This window comes from Solanum pennellii, chromosome 10 (assembly GCF_001406875.1).
Source record: "Solanum pennellii chromosome 10, SPENNV200".
Classification (NCBI taxonomy): Eukaryota; Viridiplantae; Streptophyta; class Magnoliopsida; order Solanales; family Solanaceae; genus Solanum; species Solanum pennellii.
Window position 1 is genome coordinate 72,204,078 of NC_028646.1, and position 13,030 is coordinate 72,217,107.

At 36.4% G+C, this 13,030-nt stretch overlaps 1 long non-coding RNA gene across 1 annotated transcript; it reads right to left on the reverse strand.

Moving 5' to 3' along the window:
- Positions 1–5,021: 5,021 nt before the first annotated feature.
- LOC114074325 lies at positions 5,022–10,101 on the reverse strand. The gene is made up of 2 exons (XR_003574684.1): positions 9,566–10,101; positions 5,022–5,233 (listed from the first exon to the last, which is right to left on the reverse strand). It is a non-coding gene; the product is annotated as an uncharacterized LOC114074325 (long non-coding RNA).
- Positions 10,102–13,030: the final 2,929 nt, after the last annotated feature.

Below are 13,030 nucleotides of genomic sequence, written 5' to 3' on the forward strand. Positions count from 1 at the left end.
AAGTTCAGAGAGTCGATTTCAGTACCCAAATTTCAGAAGTCTAAGTCTTTTGGAACGAGACACCCTCGACGGCCCGTCGTGTCCATGACGGTCCGTCGTGGGTTCCGTCGACTCACACAGTTTTTCCAGAAATAAAATCTGCTGCTCAAAACGACTAAACAGGTCGTTACAGGAAGTGTCCCAGCATTGTTGTGTTTTTGCATATTATGTAACAGCTTGGATTCCAACGAACCCATAATCCATAGCCAACAAAAGCACTTAAATAATCAAAGAATGAAACAATAAAGGTCCAAATGTTGTATAATCCATATTGATTTCTACGAAATGAGACATTATCTATAGTAAAAACTAAAAAGACTAAACCGCCTAAACCATACTGTGTGATTTCACACTAATTGCTGATCAATCACTTATTCAAACTATGAAAAAGAAATGTGAACTCACATGAAGACTTAGGGTCCGAAATTGAAGAGGAACCCAATGAGCATCGAACAAAGGAGACTTTAGGTTTGGATAAATCAGACATGGGAGTGTCAGCCACAAAGGAAGGAGTGGACTTTGAAGGCCGGCGTCTCATCATCATCTTCGATTACCAGAACTATGGGGTTCCAATTAGTAGACTTTTTGGTTTTGTGCTTCTTTTTGGATGGAATTGTCAGCGGTGTCGATAGATCAATGGTGTTGTTCTGATTGACGGAGTAACCATACCCGCTGTTGCCACCGTCATCTTCGTCATCAGTGAGAATGTCGACGGAGATCGTCTGAGACATTTTTAAGAAGTTCAAATTTGAAGGGTCGAGGGTTTTAAGTTTCAGTGTTAGGGTGGGAAAGGAAATTGGCAAAGCCAAACTGTCATTTGGGAGGTTTAAAATCAGAGCGCGTGTAATTTTGGGGTTAAAATCGAATCAAAATTATAGTTAATGCTTTATTGATATCGAATAGTTCACTTAATTTTTTTATCGGGCAAGTTGTTAATTCATTAAGAGTTGTATTTAGATATTTTCTATCTACACAAAGTAAGATAAAAAGAAAAATGATAAACATTAAAATGGGGTGTGTATGAATAAATTATCCTATGCGTATTTGCAAAGAAAAATACTATAAGATGAATTGTATTGGCTTAATCCAAAATGATAATGCACACATATATGTACATAATATTTTTGTTTTGGCGTAACTCAACAAGTGATATCAAATTTGACGAGATGAGTATGGAGATGACTAAGTGATGATGTATGACTTGCTTTACTACCTTTATCATGTCAAGGTAACTTGAAAGATTGCAATGGCATGTGAAGTAGTTAGCAATGGACTTCAGTGTCTACAAATATTCTATCATACAAGTGACGCATTGAATTTCCAAATATTGGTAGTATGAATCGATTGTTTAATTTGAGGAGTGGAACATATTTTAAGGAGAGTTGGGAGGAGTTATTATTGTATGTATGAACAAGGTCACATATTGGTAGTTGAAAACAAGAAGAAGTTATGTGTGTTCAGTTTGAAGGAAATTATTTTATCTAGAATTTTTTTTGCTGAAAATAAGTGATTTTCTACTCATTTTTTAGTCTTCATTAAGTAAAACAAAAAATATTATCTCAAAATAATTATATTTATTCTTTCCAAACATGCACTATCAGGCGAGATAAGGAGCGAGGGTGTACTATGAACTAAACTATTTACATAAGGGTCTATGGGCTTGAAGAAGTGAATGCGACTGATTTTATTGGGATTATTGAGCAAATAAAAATGTTGATGAATTTTATTTGATGCTCAGGACCAATTACTAATTGATGAAATAGAACTTGGAGTTAGACGTAACAATATATGCATATTATGATTTTCATTGTTCTCTCTCATCCCAATTTTGTATTAATTAAATTCTTACCTTCTTTAATTTCTTCTCAACGATCGATTCTTCTATATGTTATTTCTATTGGAGTTTTCTTATAATTATGTTTAGTAGTTGTAATACTACAAGTCAGTTTTCTTGTGTGTAGAGTTGTCAAAAAAAGGTCAGCTCAACGCCTCAACCCCACCGACCCAAGCATCGCATCAAGAAATTTGAAAGGCTAGGACGGACCGACCCTTCAGTTGGAAGGGCATGGAAATGCTCAACCCAACCCAACCTAAGAAGAGTCGTGCGCTAAGGAGGGCTAGCCCTTCTTTTTTTTCCTTTTCTTTTTTTTCAATCGTAAAATTATATAACATCAAGAATATTAGAAGATTTTCAAAGAAAATATGGCAAACAATGGTGTTGTTTCAATAACACTAGCAAAAATCTAGTGTTGTTATCATGTATCTGGGATATTAGATACGCAAAATACATGTATCCGATGTGATGCATCTCAAATATGCAAGCGAGTTGAGAGAGTGACAAATGATGTGTCGTGAAATATTAGCGCATTCTATGCTCAAAAATAAGGATTAGTACTAGAAATTAGGTGTATTTATGTGGATATGATCTGGTTGGTGATGCTTATGCACGCAAAACACTTGGATGTAGAAAATAGAAAAAAAAAGAAGTTGTTGATGACCAAATGCCCAAGACCACAGAGCCTTTCACGGACTGTGGGCTCATAACGGATTGTGTAGAAGCCCGTGGTTGTTGGCCAGTGCGCAGGCCTTGAGAAGATAAACTTGAGTTGTGCTAAGGAAGGAGCACAAACTCCCTGAAGGTTCATGATCCTCATGACGACTTGTGATGATGCTCGTAAAGTTGAACCAATGCTCAGGCCTGGAGGAGCTAAAATGGGATTTGACCAAGTGAAGACCACAGACACCCAGATAGATTGTGGTCTCTATAACGGTCTATGGTGCATTTCAAGTACCCAGGCTTTCACGAACCAATGTTGTGACAACCAAGTAAAGATCACGAAGGGCTTCACGGACCATGAAGCCCTTGACGAGTCGTCGAACTGGCCGTGGGAAGCTGCGAAAAATCAGTCTTACTTTGAGTATGACTCTTTTTAGACTAATTATTTGAAATAATTAGGTTGTATTATGTTCTTATCTCGTCATATTTGGAACAGGCAACTATGTTTGAAATATTCTTGACTTTGATTATCATCAATTAACACTGAACGAATCTTTGAAGTTGGATTTCACTTTTCTAATTTCATTAAATTTGCAAATTTTCGTAAGTAATCTTCCTTAATTAATGTTTTCATTACTAATCTTTGTTTATTTAGTGGAAATCATAAGTGGCCAAACACCACACTAGGGTTGTGGGAACTATGATAGTTATCTAAACGTGAATTCGTAAAACGAGTAGAAGGTGATGTGTTTGCAATATTTAACTCTTTCGTTATTCATTTGTTCTAATGACTGCACATATTAGAGTCAGCCTTAATCTATCAAATTGTTCAAGTGAAAAGATATAGTTGGGAAAAAGTGGAGTTAACCCGATAAAATGACGTTAAAGGTCGAGTTCGAGAGAAGAGAACTTTAACATCCATTGTACGCAAGGGTAGAATTTGTTAACACTCAAAGACTGAGAGGAATTGAGTGAAAATTATCTAACTAGACTGAGAAGTGTTCGATATAGTCAACTCTCCTATAATTTGCAAAGACTAAATATCCTGAAACTCACTTACGGATGAACACTAGATGTAATGTCATGGGTAACACAATCCTAGTTTTATTCATTTATCAATACAGCTTTGAAATTAACATTCTATGAATTGTTAATCTGGATTTTGTTTATTAATATTGGTTACTTGAACTTTAAAGCTAAACCTATTTTATTTTTTGTGTTACTTTCTCTAGGAAATACTAACAACATTTGGATAAACGCGATAGTGAAATTATTATTGTAAAGAAATTCCCTATGGGATCAACCTCAACTCACGTTGAGTTATATAAATTGACTTTGACCATTTATACTTCTTAATTGAAGTGGACGTTTGGACGTATCAATGAGCAAGACGGAAGAGAGGTGAGGGCATGAAATTTGTCTATATATCGTAAATATATGTGAATCAACTCGAATTGAGTGTATCTGGACACACCAAAATTTGATAAGATTTATAGCACTAAAAAATAACGTCCATCTACTTAATTAGCCCATATACTAGTGAGGTTTCTGTAAGTTACTCTTAAATAAATAGTTTTGGCTCATGAGCTGACCATGGCCCAACCTGATGAAGCCTCAAGTTGGTCAAAGGGATTACATGAGTCGGGCTTATAATCCCTAATTTTAAATGGGCCAAAAATTCCTATCCCAACCTTACCTTAATAACGGGTTGGTTGTATCGACCCTATGGGTGAAACCAATTTTAACGGCTCTACTTGTGTGTATGAACAAATTATCGAATCTGTCTCAGTGTCAAATGATTGAGGTGGGGGCCATTATCGGCTATAGGATTGGTATAATGGAGAATGGAAAAAAAGTGGAACACCATATTATTTTTTCTACTTTTATAAGAGATGTTATTTGATTTATTTTTCAAAAAAATATTTTCTCATAAAAATGTATTTTAAAAGAATTTTGACCAATCAAAATGAAAATGTTTGTGAGTATGAGTGTTGTATGTGATTTTGGAACTTTAAATTATTGAGAAATAGTGTTAATATGAAATCATTTTTGTGTGAGGGTATTTGAATACCTTTGTTGAACTTGAACTTGCATTTGGAGCAAACGTGTGATCTTGAGTGCACTTTGTTGACATCCCGTGAGAGGTCACACCGTCACAGTGACTCAATTTTAATAATAGTTATCAATTTTTAAAAGAACTAAAAGGTATAAACGGGGTTAAAAGGGAGTCGCCACCTGGTTTTAGGAAAACTAAGAAACTGATTAATCAATTAACTTAAAATAAGGTCTATTAAACCAATTAATTATAGGTAACGGGTTCAAGTTATTCCGAAGGAATGGTGTTAGACATCCTTCAAAATTGTCACGACCCGAAAGTACCCCCTAGCATTAGGGCAACCCTTGGGTCGGAACAATTGCGTACTTGACCTTTCGGAGGTCTTGTACTAGCCTTTTAGCTACCATTCATTACATAAGACATGAAAAGTAATGTGAAATTAAAACTTTTCACGAGGTCACAAGCCATGTTAAAGACGCGACTTAAGTATCTTAAGGACACGACCGTTTACATTGAAACAAAATACATAATAAGTCTTTAAGGAACAAGTAAAGACTATGTCATCGAATATATGAGGACATATTTAGACTTGAGAGAGTCCATTCCCAAGCTTGCCTTCAAATCTTCAACTTGCCTCCAACCTATACATTATAAAGTATAGAAAAGTATGGGAATAGTACAAACATTGTACTAAGTATGGCATATGCAAAAACATGCAAAAAAAGGACATTTTAGAAGAAATAAGCTTTCATGCTAAACAAGTAAATCCTTCATGAATATAGAAGTAACATAACATTTAAGTCATCATTTAGCACATAGAATAAGACTTCTAAAATTTTAGCACAAAGGACCACTTTACAAGTGAACTCATTTCAAGACAAATCACAGTGAACTCATTCCTTTGAAGTTTCCCTAAGGAAGGTTATCCTAAGATTCACTAAGGTAAGACATGAAGGAACCACCCATACAATTCCTTCAATGCACACCTAAGTGATCCTTAAAACTACCCATTATAGGCTTACTTCGTTTGAGGAACAAGTCCACATCTTATAAATAGACATTAAAGAAATATACTTGCATTTAGAACTTGACATAGGTTCCCCTCCAAGTGGACTTGCAAGCTATACAAAGTGCAATGTGAGAATAGCATCCCATAATATACTACACCACATTGATCATCGCTCATAAAGTTCATTGTACAAGACATAATCTTAACATGCTTTCTTAACATTAGACATTACATCACATAACTTCACTTTCATTCCATAAAGGCACATTCTTACATTAAATATAGGACACACCAAGACTCCCCTTTCAAGTGTCTACTTGTGCAATGGATAAATAGCGTTCCACACCACTACCTACCCTAAGTAGTACACTCTTTAGGAGACTTAGTTCTTTACATTCTTTTGTGGGGAATTAGCTTTAACCGACATAGACCATGAGAGCTAGACATGGAATCCTAACATTAACCCCTATCGGATGAGGGATCCCCACTTGCCTAGGGTAGGATCATTCTCTTAGCCTTTACATGGATTCTCCAATAGTTACATCTATGCGGACACATAGTTAAGGGATAACGAGATTGCTTGTAAGTAACTCATTCTCTACTAACGAGGAGTACTCATCTCAAGAGGTACATTGTATACAACATCTCAACTCGCGAAGTGTAACCACCCTTTATTCAAATCCTCTCGGTGCTAAGCATAACTCCCTCACGGAGTCTTAAACATTCATTACTAAAGGTTAGGGGATAACTATTGGACACCACATTTCAACTAAGGATATCCATCCTCCAACTTACATTAGAAATCTCTTGGGGAAAAGTGAGGTTGCTACTAAACACTTCGTCTCAACTCACGAAGAGTGTTCACCTTAAACTTCCCCATTCACATTCATTAACTTCATTCATTCATTCTAGTGTGTGTGAGCACACCTTTCATTTAATCACCATTTTCATAAAATTGACTCCTAAATGTAATCATAACTTCATTCATCATATATCACACACTAGCATACTTCACATTAACATATATTTCACTTAGACATAGTCTCTAGCATACTTCACATAACAAGTTTCTTAAACCACATCAAGAATAACATCATTATCATTTTACTTCACATACTATGCCTTCATGACTCATTCACAATACACATGTACATTTATATTCATATACTTCAAGTAAACACCACCACCAAAGGTGGACCATACCACTCAAGAGCATTTCACAATAAGAACTAAACAAATATAACCAACTTACCATTCATCCAAGCTTTCACCACCTATTCATAATTTCTCCAATAATTCATCATAAAATAGCCCTTAGGGCAGTAGCTAAATCACAATTTAACCATAAGAAACCATAATTCTAACATTTTCTAATCATGCTCATTAAACCCATTTCATAAGCTAAAAGTTGATAAAAAGCATAAACATAATTTCATTGAAGTTTTGACATTGAAATCACCAACTAACATTTAAAAAAACATATTTGAATCCTTAAAACATTATCATGCAAAGACCCATTCTTAGAGTCAAAGGTAAAGAAAGTTGGAGTTTGAAAACCCTTTTTGAAATCATTTGGAAGTGGCTCCTTCAATGAAAGAAAGTTCAAGGATGACTACCATAACTCAATGAGAAAAAACCCATGAATTTTTTATGAATAAAACTTCCACAACCAGCCCTTCTATCCCTTCCTTGAGTTCTAGCTTCTATGGAGTTTGAGAGAGTCTTTCTTGAAGGAGGGGTTTTAGGTTTTTGACAATGAAGTCTAAAATTAGGTCTAGGACTTAAAACCAACTTAAAATACCTCTAAGACCCTAAAACAAACGTCCATGGTTCACACAAGACTTGGGGTGAATTTACAAAACACCCCAAGCCTTGGCAGTTAGCCCAACAGCTTTTGCAGGACCACCATCGACGGACCCTAGCTACGGGGCGTCGCCTGGTCGACGGTTCGTCCTAATAGGGTGTCGATTGGGACTAAGGCTCCTTCCTGGGGGTTAAGCTGCCACCACTAAGGGTTTAGCTACGCCCCCAATCGACAAGGCATCACTAGAACGACGACCCGTTGGTTCTAGGCGTCGATTGGACCTGTTCTTAGCAGATTCTGCGTAAGTGTTGGGGTCGTCTTCTCGGGCCCCTCGTGGGTCCTAGGTGGAGGCATACACGGACGTTGAACCCCTATACATAGTCATCTAGGTATTAGGAAATCCCACCATCAATTTCAGCCAAAAAGAATACGTAAAACTAGCCAAAACATACTAAGACACACATACACTTTTCAAGGCACATCTTTTGAACGTCATGGATGTTTGACCTCCAAACGTCACCAAACTTTAGACATTGCCTTAAAACATAATTATTAACCATTTTAACACAAAACTAACTCGTGAGACACATATGAAGCTCTAAATCAACCTAGTTCGTTTTAGGGGCGTTACAGAAATCCACAAATGTGGTTTCCGACTGCGTTCAATTTTTCAAATTGAGGAGGAAACAAAAATAATACTTCCTCCATTTAAAAAAGAATGACCTCCTTTAATTTTTAGTGTGTTTAAAAAAGAATGACCTCTTTGTTTTTTGGGTAACATTTTAAAATCAGCTTTTCACGTGGCATGTGTAAGGCCACAAGATCAAATGACAATTTTATACATTTAACCTAACTTTAGTTTAGGACCACAAGATACAAAAGTTTTCTTTATACTCTTAAACTTCGTTTCAAGTCAAACCATGTCATTCTTTATGAAACAGAGGGAGTATACAAGTATAATAACACATGTTATATAAAGAAGTAATAAAATAAAACAACCTATATAATAAAAAATCTAAGATTTGTCTAACATTGATATATACAAAATAATGAATAAAAAGTATGATTTCGAACTTCATTCGAATATATGATTCGAACATCATTCGAATAATTTCAATGGGAAGAACCTCCGAGTACCTGTAAGGACACTTAGTAAAAGTGTTAGTAATAAATAAATACGAGTAAAAATGAACAAATCAAATAATAACTTAAAAATAACAACCCGTCTTATTAGCATGAGAGGTCTTAGAAATCGATGGTAATATCTTCATCGACCAATTTTAACAATAAAGTATATAGACATGAACTAAATTTTCGTCTTTAAAATGGAAAGCCTCCAAAATCGACGGAAATATTTTCTCATTGGACAATTTTATCAAACAAAATGAATTGTGAAAGCAACAAACATAAAGTAATAACTTATGACAATATGAACCTTAAAGCAAAGAATGGCAAAATCCAATAACACGATTAATGACAAAATAAAATTTTGATAAAATTAAATAAAATAATAACAATAAATAATAGAATCAACCACAAACAAATATATAGAGTTCACCAAAGTTCCAAATAATATCAATAATACATAAACAAGATTAGTGCACTAATCTCATTAATTAGAATAAACGAAAAATGTAAAACTAACAAATAAGAAATAATTGATAAACAATGAAACAAATACACTAATAGCTAGAACAAACCATAACTAAATATAGCAAACACACAATCAACTCAACTTAACACGAGAGTGACTGGAATTTTTAGAGAAAAAAAACATGCCAAAATCAATGGTAACAAAGAAATGCTAAACATAGCAACCGTAAATAAAAATAAGACATATCAACAGTAAGGTAAAAAAAAATATAATAAAATAATGAAAACCTACTAATTTTCACAAAACAATAGCCAAAGGCTAGATTGAAAGCAAAACAAGCAAATACAAATTAATTAAATGGAGGATGAGCACAGTAACTAAAAAAATAATAAAATAATGAGTAAAAAGGGTATAAATAACCAATAATAACAAATCAATAAGAATAATATAATGCTAAGTAATGGGAGTTAAAACATAAGAATCAATTAAAAAATACGACACAGATTAACTAATAGCACATTAATAATAAATATAGAGAATAATAACAGTGGTCTCAGGTTTCAAACCTCGCCGAAAATATAGTGGTGCGCGGTTGTTCACGGGTTTGTTGCGCTAGTGGCTTGGTGGTTCGAGGTCCGATGGATCCGGTTGTGCTGTTGAGGACTTATTCGTGGGTCTGATTGTTGCTAGCTGGTTGGAGCTTGACTGGGAACACCTGTGAAAATGAACAAAATCTTAAAAAGGGAAGGGAAAGGACTGGTTCGTCGAAAAATAGAAAAACAAAAGGAGGTTTTGGGGTCTGGTAGTGGAGAGGAAGGGAAAAGGGTTTTGGCTTTGCTGTTCGAAGGAAGAAGAAAAATAGTTGGGTCTGTTGGGGTTTTGGTTTTTTTTTTTTGGGTGTTTCTGGTTGTTTCAACTGGTGGGTGGATGGTAATACTGACTTGGTTTTTGCCGGAGTGTAGAGGGAAGGAATTGGAAGCTTGGATTGCTATTTTGAGCTGGGTGGTGGCGGCAGCTCTAGGAAGGAAAATGAGGATTTTTGACACATTTGGACTTCTTCCACCCAATCTAAGAAAAATATTCACTACATTAACCTAATGTTTCAATTATTCTATATATATAGGGAATTGAAAATTGTCAATATCACTATGTTAAAATTGTGGGACAAAACTATCCATTAATAAAATATTCTCTGGACTATGTAAAAATATCAAAATAAATATTAATAAATGTAACATAGAAAATGAATATGAAAAATATAATAAATGTAACCAATGACATGTAAAAAATGCAATTTAACAAAAATAATAATTTTATAAAAAAAAAACAAATATTTGAACGTCTGGCTGTAACAAAATAATGTAAGCAGATCTAACCGAGAAAAATTATAATACTTTGAGAAAAATGACAATTATCAACAAATTGCATTAAAATGACAAAACATGCATATGAACTATTTAAAAATAAAATATTTAAAAGGTATTAATTTAAGACCTATCAACCCAAAATTTGGTGTCAACAACTTGACCCTTTGTTTTATTAGGATCGATGAAATAGATCCTGGTCAAACAAAGTTGATGAACCCAATTTTGGTTTGATAAAATTTGAACAAAACAAAATGAGACGTTAGTAGAGCTTTTGAGCAAGACTCCATGTCCGTTGACTGCGCTGAAAATAATAAACAAAAGACAAAGATTAATTGTAAACTGAAAACATTCACATACATTCTATGTTACTTGCAGAATTGCATAATGAAGGTAGTGTACCTCTTTGAAAGGAGGATGACGTGATTAACATGTCACTTTGACTAACTTGTCAATTGAAAGGTAGATGATCCACTTGAATATAACATGTCACGTTGAATGAGGTGACAAACCAACAAACCAATGTGTCTCTTTGAAAGACGGACAACCAATTTGAACATAACATGTCACTTTGAACGATGTGACAACCCAATGTTTCTCTTTGAAAGGCGAATGACCCAACTTGAATATAACATGTCACTTTAAACGAGGTGACAACCCAACGTGTCTCTTTGAAAGGCGGACGACCCAACTTGAACATAACATATCACTTTGAACGAGGTGATAACCCAACTTGTCTCTTTGAAAGGCAGACAACCCAACTTGAACTTAACGTGCCATTGAAGGGAGATGACAACTCAATCTTGAACTTAAAGTGTCATATGAAGGATGTGACGACCCAACGTATCTCTTGAAAGGCAGACAACCCAATTTGAATACAACAAGTCACTTTGGACGAGGTGATAACCCAACGTGTCTCTTTGAAAGGCGGACGACCCAACTTGAATATAACATGTCAATTTGGACGAGATGACAATCATACATGTCTCTTTGAAAGGCGGACGATCCAATTTGAATATAACATGTCACGTTGAACGAGGTTACAACCCATCATGTCTCTTGAAAGGCATACAACCCAATTTAAATATAACATGTCACGTTGAACGAGGTTACAACCCATCATGTCTCTTGAAAGGCATACAACCCAATTTTAATATAACATGTCATTTTGAACGAGGTGACAACCCAACGTATCTCTTTGAAAGGCGGACGACCCAACTTGAATATAACATGTCACTTTGGACGAGGTGACAACCCAACGTGTCTCTTTGAAAGGCGGCCGACCCAACTTGAATATAACATGTCACTTTGGACGAGGTGACAACCCAACGTGTCTCTTTGAAAGGCGGCCGACCCAACTTGAATATAACATGTCACTTTGGACGAGGTGACAACCCAACGTGTCTCTTTGAAAGGCGGCCGACCCAACTTGAATATAACATGTCACTTTGGACGAGGTGACAACCCAACGTGTCTCTTTGAAAGGCGGCCGACCCAACTTGAATATAACATGTCACTTTGGACGAGGTGACAACCCAACGTGTCTCTTTGAAAGGCGGCCGACCCAACTTGAATATAACATGTCACTTTGGACGAGGTGACAACCCAACGTGTCTCTTTGAAAGGCGGCCGACCCAACTTGAATATAACATGTCACTTTGGACGAGGTGACAACCCAACGTGTCTCTTTGAAAGGCGGCCGACCCAACTTGAATATAACATGTCACTTTGGACGAGGTGACAACCCAACGTGTCTCTTTGAAAGGCGGCCGACCCAACTTGAATATAACATGTCACTTTGGACGAGGTGACAACCCAACGTGTCTCTTTGAAAGGCGGCCGACCCAACTTGAATATAACATGTCACTTTGGACGAGGTGACAACCCAACGTGTCTCTTTGAAAGGCGGCCGACCCAACTTGAATATAACATGTCACTTTGGACGAGGTGACAACCCAACGTGTCTCTTTGAAAGGCGGCCGACCCAACTTGAATATAACATGTCACTTTGGACGAGGTGACAACCCAACGTGTCTCTTTGAAAGGCGGCCGACCCAACTTGAATATAACATGTCACTTTGGACGAGGTGACAACCCAACGTGTCTCTTTGAAAGGCGGCCGACCCAACTTGAATATAACATGTCACTTTGGACGAGGTGACAACCCAACGTGTCTCTTTGAAAGGCGGCCGACCCAACTTGAATATAACATGTCACTTTGGACGAGGTGACAACCCAACGTGTCTCTTTGAAAGGCGGCCGACCCAACTTGAATATAACATGTCACTTTGGACGAGGTGACAACCCAACGTGTCTCTTTGAAAGGCGGCCGACCCAACTTGAATATAACATGTCACTTTGGACGAGGTGACAACCCAACGTGTCTCTTTGAAAGGCGGCCGACCCAACTTGAATATAACATGTCACTTTGGACGAGGTGACAACCCAACGTGTCTCTTTGAAAGGCGGCCGACCCAACTTGAATATAACATGTCACTTTGGACGAGGTGACAACCCAACGTGTCTCTTTGAAAGGCGGCCGACCCAACTTGAATATAACATGTCACTTTGGACGAGGTGACAACCCAACGTGTCTCTTTGAAAGGCGGCCGACCCAACTTGAATATAACATGTCACTTTGGACGAGGTGACAACCCAACGTGTCTC